Source organism: Saimiri boliviensis, chromosome 8 (assembly GCF_048565385.1).
Source record: "Saimiri boliviensis isolate mSaiBol1 chromosome 8, mSaiBol1.pri, whole genome shotgun sequence".
Taxonomy (NCBI): Eukaryota; Metazoa; Chordata; class Mammalia; order Primates; family Cebidae; genus Saimiri; species Saimiri boliviensis.
In genome coordinates, this window is record NC_133456.1 from 25,798,783 (window position 1) to 25,808,627 (window position 9,845).

General features: G+C 49.4%; 1 pseudogene; it reads right to left on the minus strand.

The window, feature by feature from the left end:
• Window positions 1–693: 693 nt before the first annotated feature.
• Window positions 694–1,256, minus strand: LOC101052125 (phosphatidylethanolamine-binding protein 1 pseudogene; annotated as a pseudogene).
• Between the last annotated feature and the right edge of the window lie 8,589 nt (window positions 1,257–9,845).

Sequence of the window (9,845 nt, forward strand, 5' to 3'; positions counted from 1 at the left end):
TTACCCCCATGAAGAATGATCAATTTAACAGACACAGATTTAAGGATTCCTGATAAGCTGTCAGCTGGCACTGCTGTGAATCTAGATGGTTATGCTCCAACAACAGCAAAGCCACTCCGTCTGCTGCTTTTTCCAAGAATACTCTTTAAAGGGACCAGAGCGAGATACTGACACCAATCGAGACATCTGAGGTGTGCCATTTTGGGTTTTAGCCTCAGTGCCAGCATCTTGTTGTCGAGGTGAATGATAGCACCATAAAAACACACTGTGTACACCTCTGGACTCAGGATCACAAAGGCAGAGACAACCAATTTTTTTTTTTTTTTCTTAACTCCCATTAAAGAAACTTTGACACTTTGCTCTATTACTGTAGACCTGGTCTTTTTTTCCCTGCAATTTTTCTTCCTTTAAATTCTGGTTTGCTATTTTTATATTAATAATTTGATGACCCCATCACAGTCATCCAAAATATCTTCCAAATGGAGTTCACATTTGATCAGAACATAAACCGGAGTGAGTGAGTGACTAGAATTATAAAGGACAGGCAGCAGGAAAAGTCACCTAAACCACCATCTGACTGCTCAGGTCTTGGCTGTGCAAAGGGGAGCAGGAAGAGGAGAAATCTACATGCAACACTGAACTGGGGAACATGGCTTGGGACCTCTAGGACAGTTCAGGTCCCCGAGCTTACCCCTACTTCCCAGACAGCTGCTTGTACAGTTTAGGCACTTAATCATCCCACTCAGCCTGGTAAGATGTGCCAGCCACCAGGGCCCGGAGCTCGTACTTTTTACAGAAGGACATCACCTTGAAATTGCCACCGTGGTCTCCAGATCAGTTGCTGAGGATGGACTCTTCAGACTTCAGCAATCGGTCCTGCTGGTAAACCAGCCAGACATAGCAGTGGAGGCCTGTGGTCTTGGGAGGCCCTGAGCCCAGGTAATTGGAGAGGACCGTGCCTCTGCTGATGTCATTACCCTTCATGTTGACCACCAGGAAATGATACCATTCCCTATATTTGGGATCCTTTCTACTGGGACCACCTGAGTCTGTCAGGACCAAGGTGCAGAGTTTCTCCGAATCAAGAGCACCCCACAAAATGCTGGTGGGTCTGTTCTTAACCTGGGTGGACATTAGAACTTTGCCCAGCTCACGCATCACTGCCCCAGCATAGGTGACATGCAGCGGGTGCTGCAGCTGCTCGTCCACTTCCTGCAGGCTCAAGGACCAGACCACTTGCTGAGGTCCACTGGCATTGGGGGGCGAGTGGAGCGTGCAGCCAGGAGTGTCGAGGTAGGCCAGGCACACGTGGCAGTGGTGACTTAGAGGTCTCCGCCTTGTTTTATTTTATAGTTATCTTTTTAATACCATGAAAGCACTTCTTGTTCATTTATTTTTATTATTTTTTACTGGTTAATAAAACATTTAGATCCCAAGTCCAATGTAACTACCACAGTAGTGAGGAGGTGGCCTCACAGGAACTGGAACTGGCAGAGGAAGCATTACCAATCCACGTACAGCAGTGGAGTGCAAGAAGCAAGAAGGGTAGACTGAGCTTTCTGTTTTCCTCGCCTTAGATATTCCTTTATTGCAGGCGTCCCCAAACTACGGCCCGCGGGCCGCATGTGGCCCCCTCGCCGCACTTCAAGAAGGGGCACCTCTTTCATTGGTGGTCAGTGAGAGGAGCACAGTATGTGGCGGCCCTCCAACGGTCTGAGGGACAGTGAACTGGCCCCTTGTGTAAAAAGTTTGGGGACGCCTGCTTTATTGTATCTATTTTAACGACTGAAGATAGTTCATCATGAGGCTGTATTGCAATTTGTGACCACAATTTCCAAATATTGAACATTTACGTTCATTCACAGGTCAGTTTATGAAATATCTATCGGGCGCAGGCCTTGTGTGAGGGGCTGGGGACATGATAATGAGCAACGGACATATATTCTGTTCTTAGAATATTTTACTGATGGGCCGGGTGCGGTGGCTCACGCCTGTAATCCCAGCACTTTGGGAGGCCGAGGTGGGTGGATCACGAGGTCAAGAGATCGAGACCATCCTGGTCAACATGGTGAAACCCCGTCTCTACTAAAAATACAAAAAATTAGCTGGGCATGGTGGCACGTGCCTGTAATCCCAGCTACTCAGGAGGCTGAGGCAGGAGAATTGCCTAAACCCGGGAGCCAGAGGTTGCAGTGAGCCGAGATTGCGCCATTGCACTCCAGCCTGGGCAACAAGAGCGCAACTCCGTCTCAAAAAAAAAAAAAAAAAAATTTACTGATGAAAATGATGCAACAGATACATCTTAGCAACATCTGTTACCGCATCTTTAGAATAAATTCCTAGAATTAACCTTGTTAGGTCAAAAGATGTGCACGTTTGCAGCCTTGTTGCAGCCAATCAGCTGGTCTTCACATACTACAGTCATTAGTATCGAACAGCGCCCACTTTCTGAATGATCACTACTAGATTTTAAAATATTCTTTGCCAGTTTAAGTGAAAGATTATGTCACACATTTGCTTTGATGTTCATTTACTGCCAGTATTTATTGGCCATTCTATGATTTGTGAACCACTCACCCAAGTCCTCTGATCATTGCTGTATTAGTGTTTTTTGTCTTTTATGTTTTGGCTTTCATTGTATATGAAGAATATCATATATGTGTCTTTTTCTGATAATTGTGTTGCTAACGTGAAATCCGTAATTTTGACAGTTTGCCTTTAATTTAGTTTATGACACTTTATGACCTATATTTTTAAGTGTGTAAATCTGTGAATTCTATATTGACTTTGCCTTTATATTGATGTAAAGAAGGCGTTCTATATCCTAGTGATTAGGCAAAGATTTCTATTTTCCTCAGGCTATTTTTATTGTTCTATGCAAGACTTGGGCATTTTCAAGGGGCTTTGTCAAAAAGTGGGAGCAGAATACTCATTTGACAAATTTATTGGGTGCCCCTGTGTGCTGGGGACACAATCCTTAGCTTTCCCGATGACAAGCCTAGAAGGTCTGGTCTGAACTTTGCCTGGTGTTCCTCAGAGATGGGGGTGCTGCTGGGGAAGGAAGGAAAGCCATGACATGGGACAAGGTTCATTTGTGATCTGGCTTATTTCTAGGCATTTTTGGTTAAGCAAATTAGGTGAATCTTTGATTTCAAGACCCTTGTGGATGCTGCTGAGAAATAACAAAGACTTTAGTCATTCTTTTTTAATGTTTGGTAGAATTATCCAGTGAAACCATCTGGTCCTGGACTTTTCTTTGTTGAAAGGTTTTTAATTATTGATTCAATTTCCTTACTTGTTATTGGTCTGTTCAGACTTTTCATTTCTTCATGGTTCAGTCTTCATAGGTTGTGTGTTTCTAAAAATGTGTCCATTTCTTTTAGATGATATAGTTTGTGGAAATACAATTGTTCTTAGTATTCTCTTATGATCCTTTTTATTTCTGTGGCATCAGTTGTCATGTCCTTTCTGATTTTAGTTAGTTGAGTCATCTCTCTTTCTTTCTTAATTTAGCTAAGGGGTTGTCCATTTTGTTGATTTTTTTTTTTTTTTTTTGAAACCCAATCTGGCTTCATTGATTTTATTTCTATCCTCTATTTTAATCATTTTTACTCTAATCTTTATTTCCTTTCTTCTGTTAGCTTTAGCTTTAGTTTGTTCTTTTTCTGCTTTCTTGAGATGTAAAGTTAGGCTGTTTATTTGAGATATTTCTTATTTTTAATAGAAGACATTTATAGCTATCAACTTCCCTGTTAGCACTGCTATTGCTGTAGCCCATAAGTTTTGGTATGTTGTGCTTTTTTATTTCCTTACCAGTCTTCCTTTAATATTATGCCTGCATTGCTCACTCTTTCATGCCTACAGAATTGATTCACAGTACAAGAATCTGAAGACTTTTCAAATTATTCAGTGATGGATCACCTAACATTTTAAGGTATTTGCCTGTTTGCTGAAGATTCCTTCCAGCAATTTAAAACTTTGCTCATCCCCAAAGGCCTCTGGGTCACTTTGGCCTACAAATCTGACATTTGAAATAGATGTGGTGTGGTTTGTGAGATGGCTCTGCCTTACCTCAGGAGGATGCAGCTCCAGGGGCCCTACCACTATGCTCACTTTTCTAGAAAATGAAAAGAAATAACCTACTCTATTTGGAAACCTTGATACCATTTTTGAGGTTTGGCGATAAAAGTGATTTGCCAGTGTGTTGTAGGTGGCCAGCGAGGGACTGGGGTTGGAACCCAGGCAGTCTTCCCCGCCCCTAGCTCTCATCTCCACACTGCACTGTCCCCACCTGTGCATTTCAACATGGAGCTGGGTTCAAAATTATTGCACCATTTTGCCACCTCTTGTTTTCTGGTAACCCCAAATGCTGGGGGATTCCAGGGCCAAGGACCAGGAGTTAAAAGTAGTAAAGGAAGTATCCCAAGAAAAGGGCCTTGTAGTCCCCACTGTACCAACGTAGGTCACCCAGCACTAGCAGTGGGCAAACGCCCATACAGAATGTTGTCACTGAGAAAATATGGCATGCAGACCTGGCTGGAACCGAGAGTGTAGGAGGCCACTCTCAGTTTCCACGTGGTTGCTCCAATCCACCCTCCCATCAGCAGGGAATGTGAACCCAGATGGTTGTTCTACAGTCTCATCAGCATTTACCGTTGCTATTTTAGCTGCCCAGTGGCTGTGATACTGATTTGCAGTTCCCTGATGCTAAGTACACTTTCACGTGTGGATTGACTATCTGGATCTCTCCTTTTGTGAAATATCTTTTCAAGTCTTTTGTTAATTTTTAACTGAGCAATCTATCTTTTTCTTGTTGTAGGGGTTCTTCATATTTTCTGGTTCTGAGTCCTTTATTGAACAAAAGGCAACTTTTCTTTGAATCATGGTTTTACTCTTAACGGTGTCTTTTGAAGTTCATTTTAATAAAGTTTAATGTTTTCCTCTTTCTTTTCCATTTAGTGTTTGACGGAATTTTGATACTATTATAACCAGGCAAACATATACAGCCAGATCTCCTCGTGTGTTATCCTCTGACCCAGGAAGCTCCCAAGGGGACTAGATGCGGAGAAGGGGAGCGAACTGGAACCTCGAGTTCCCTGATTAATAAATAGGGACCTGCGTGCATCCTTACCATAGCAGGGGGTGAGGCAATGGAAGCCCGGGAAGGGAGACGAAACATCCCTGCCTGGAGGCCCAGGCAGCAAGCAGGAAATGGAAGCTCAGGCACGGGTCGTGGGTGCTGGCCCCCTGAAGCCCACGGTCCTGCCCGCCACGATCAAGGGCTGACCAAGTCTCACCCTCAAGTCAAGCAAGTAGGCCACTCCCAGTGCGGCGGGGGGGAGGTCCAGGAAGGTCCCTGAAGAGTCCTCTGCTGTCCTTCCCTTCTGGTGACTGCACCTGCGTCCCTAAGGGGAGTGGCTGTCCCTCAAGGGAGGGGACAGCAGCGCCCAGTGCCCCTCCTCGCCTCTGCGTGGCTGCTCTCCGTGTCCTTCCCTTCTGTGCCTGGCTGGAATCACGAGCGTGGACCGCCCTCTGCCTCCTTGGCTTCAGACTGCAACAGGACTTCTCCCCGAAGTGCTGGGAAATGGCAGTTCCAGTCCCCGGGCAGGTCTGCACTCAAGAAAAACGTGTGTGCACGTTCACCAAAAACACACAGGGGACCGCTCACAGCAACCTTATCCCTTCTAGCCCGGACGAGTGCCCGTCCACAGCAGAAGGGGTGGATAAAGCGGGGCTCACCCCCGCGGTGACCCCGGCAGCGAGAGCACACCGCGTGCATGCCGCACAGCGGCCGCGTGGAGACGCCAGGCTCGCCGAGCGCGGAGGGATCCTCTCGCCCCGCCGCGGGGCCCGGGTCTCAGGCGCCAGGAGCTGCGAGGCGCGGTCTGTCCGTCTGCGGACGGCTGCTCCGGCGAGGCCAGGAAAGCTCAGCAAGCTGTAGCTCGGGGCACATCAGGACGCGCACCAGCAGCCAAAAAGTTTGAAAAAGAAGGTCTGTGCCGGGGAGGCGCGCGGGCGGGAGACCGAGACTCTCAAAGCGCCTCCTCCCTTCGCCGAGTCCTCGGGGCAGGCGTGGAATCCTCGCGTCGCCCCCGGGGGTTCCTCGCGGCGGCGGGGCTCCCGCAGGAGGGGCCGCTTCCGTGGAGACGGCCCTTGCGAGCTCGGGCACAGCACTCTGGCTGCGGCCAAGGGCCCTGGCCGTCGGGCGGCGCTTTCCGAGGGCGCAGGGCGGACGGGGAGGCCGCGGGGGGCACGGGGAGGGCGGGGAGGAGACGGGCCGTACCCCTGCGTTTCGTTCGCAGCGGGACAAAGCCCCCTGTCCTCTCCCTTCCTGGGGGTGCCCCTGCCGTTAGAAGCAGAGGCGGCGCCCTCCCCAGGGCGACCCCCGCCTCCCCTACAGGGCGCCCGGGCCCAAAGCCGGTGTCGCAGCGGGGTTAGGTGCTTTCCATTCAGGCTGTGATAGCCAGAGGCTCGGCGTGGTCTCGCTCTCTTCTCAATTAATTTATTTTAGGGGGACAGGCAATACATGTACATGGTTCAAACACAAAAACGATGAAAAGTTGGCTTTGAAATACTTGCTTCCCCCCAGCCAAATCGACCCTGTTCTTCTGCGCCCCCTAAAGGCATCTTCTGCTCTTTCTCTACCACAGGCTTACGCCAAATGCCAGCAGGAGAATGCCCCAGGGCCACTCCGCAGCTTTGTCACCGCAACCCGAGCCCAGGCTGCCCTTGTTCGGTACCCCTCCCGGCCTCCCTCCCTCCTTCCATCCTTCCTTCCCTTCCTCCCACCGTCTCACTTTCCCTCCCTCGCCTCCTTCCCTCCTTTCCTTCTTCCTTCCCTCCTCCCTTCCTCCCTTCCTTCCTTTCCTCTTTCCTTTCTTCCTCCCCCTTCTTCCTTCTTTCCTCCCTTCCTCCGTCCCTCTTTCCTTCTTTCTTCCTTCCCTCCTCCCTTCCTCACTCCTTCTTCCCTTCTTCCTTCCTCCTCCTTTACCTCTTCCCTTCCTTCTCTCCCTCCCTCCCTCCTTCTTCCCTCCCTCCCCCTCTCCTTCTTTCTTCCTTTCCTCCATCCCTCTTTCCTCCCTCCCTCCTTCTTCCTTCCCTCTTCCCATTCTACCTTCCTCCCTCCCTTCATTCTCTTTCCTTCCTTCCTTTTTCCTCCCTTCTTCCTTCCCTCTTTTCTTCTTTCCCTTCTCCCATCCTCCCTCCCTCCTCCTTCCTTCCTTCTTCCTCCCTTCCTTCCCTCCTTCCCTCCTTCTTTTCTTCCTCCCCCTCCCTCCCTCTCTCCTTCCCTCCCATCCTTTGTTCCTTCCTCCCTTCCTTCCTCTCTCCTCCCTCCCTTCTTCCTTCTTTCCTTTCTTCTTTCCTTCCTCCCTCCCTTCCTTCCTTTTCCTCCCTCCCTCCCTCCCTCCTTCCTCCCTCCCTCCTTCCTTCCCCCTCCATCCTTCCCTCCCTTCCTTTCTTTCCCTCCTCCCTCCCTCCCTCTCTCTCACTCCTTTCCTCCCTTCCTCCTTCCCTCTTCTCTTCCTTCTTCCTTCCGTCCTTCCATCCTCAGAGTGACTAACAGATTCAAAGATTCTTAGGCAGTGAGGCCCACAGGCCCACAGGGTTTGGGAGCCCCCAGCAGTGTGCTGTGGGAGCTGGGTCAGGTGCACAGGCCCAGGCCAGGTATGAACAGGGGCAGGCTGGAGGGTCATAGCAAGGGATCCCACATACTGAGCTGCCAGCCTGCAGCCTCCGGGACCAAGTGTGAGGCCTGTGGGTGGGGAACCTGTGTGTGAGGCCTTCGACTTCACCTGTGTGACAAATGAATATCTCTGCCAGTGGGTGAGCCCTGTGTCCCGCCCAAGCACGAAGCCCACTTTCTAACCTGCACGTGAATGTCAGGTTCCAGATCCATGATGGAAGCTGCTTGTGACAGCTTATTCCTGTCAGCATCCATCATCTGTCAAGCCCTGTGGGAGGCTGTGAGTTATTCCCAAATCGTCCCCTAGAGGCAAAGCCTCCCGGCCCTGGAGGCTTCGTCTCCACCTTGGGCGATGAGCGATGTGGCAGGTGTGGCAGCTCCAGGCGCCATCCGGTGGCTGCACTGTTGCTCTTTCTCCCTTGGCTCCAGCCTGGCGTGTCCGGTAGGGGCTGCTGCATCAGCCTTGATTCTGGAATGAAGCTGACATGGAACAGAGAGACTCAGCGATGCTGAGAGAGGCATAAATACATGAGAGAAAGAAAACTTTGTTGTTTGAAGTCCCTAGGACGCGGGGTTATTTGATTTTCAGGATGACAGCTTAAGGTGGCCCATACAAGCTCCTGCTCCGCTCAGGCACAGAACATAGAGGAGGGAAAGGGACGGACGTGGTCTCTGCCCTCGTGGAAACGTGAGCACCTGGGGAATGGCCATGCCCCATGACAGAGAAGCCAGGGGAAAACAGGGTTAGGGCAACGGTCTGGAGTTCTGTCTTCAGCGTGCTAAGCCGAGGCATCGAAAAGCTAGCAAAAGATAATTGCCATGGGTGGTCAGGTGCACATATCTGCAGCTCAGGAGAGAGGCTTGGTGTGTAAATCTGGGCATTCATTGGAACATGGATTGCCAGTGAGGAGCTAGGCACTGCGGGGGAAGAGGTAGCTCACACCCCTCAACCCCCACCACACCACAGTTTGGCCATTTGTCCTTTCCTGAAAAACACGAATCTTTTGAAAATCTGCAGTCTCATAAGGGAAGAAGGAACCTGTGGGAGGAGCCTTGCTGTCATGTGTGAAATTCGGCCTGCTTGTTTTTTAAATTATGAAATAGAAACTCCTGATAATTGAAGGACTTGGGGACATTGGGGTTGAAGGTATTTGAGTTTGTATCCCAGCCCCCTTAAAGTAGTGTTTCCAGAATTGTGTATACACATCATGGCTAGTACCCAAGTTGATCTTAGAGGACATATGAAATCTGTTATTTTATAGTTGTGCAATTTTGTTCAGTTACCTTTCGTTTATGGCATGTGATACTGGTTTTCCATCTTCAGTCATGATATGCACAAGTTAAACATATTTAAACAAAGGCAATAATTTGATTTAAGGTTTTCATAATTGCACATATAGTGTATAAATATGCCATGAAAACTGAGTGACCCAAGTGTGAGAAGCACTTCCTTAAAGGTAAATTCTGATGCCTGCATGCAACAGATGACAGGGCAGGCACAGTGTGATTTAGTGGCCTGCCCAAGGGCCCTGGCTGCTCCGTGGTGCCCCTGGGATGCAGAGCCAAGCCTGGGAAGATGGTCCATGCCCTCTGAGGCCAGCAGGAAGGGTTTGCCCAGTGAGGCAGCCACGGGGCTGGGGCTGGAGCCCAGGGCTTCCCAGTGGAGGCTACTGCTCAGCCCTCCTGGCCCACATCTTTTAACTCACTTGGAGGAGACCCCCTCCTGGGGGCAGGATGCTCCTTCACAACTCATCCTCCCTTCTCATTTCCCAGCGTGGCCAGCAAGTGCTTTGATCTCTCTTGGAAATGTCCTTGGCCTCCTGACTTTAGGAATGAAAAATGGCCACACTGTGGCCTGGTGGGGGTGGGGTTTGGGTGTTAAAAAAATCAGTCTTCCAAGTGGGAAAATATTTAATGGGAATTTTGACAAACAGTTGGAGAAGGATTAGAATAAAAATGAAGAGATTTATGGAAATGAAACTATGGCCAAAAAGTTCAAATTGTTTTTTTGTCAACATGCCGAATGACAAATTTCATCACTAGACCTCGCCAAGGCTTTCTGAAAGCTGAATACCCATAGATCTTCCATGGTCTGGCTCACGCCCTGCACCAGGAACAGGATGGGCAGGGGAGGATGTGACCCAGCAGAGAAAGTTTCAGT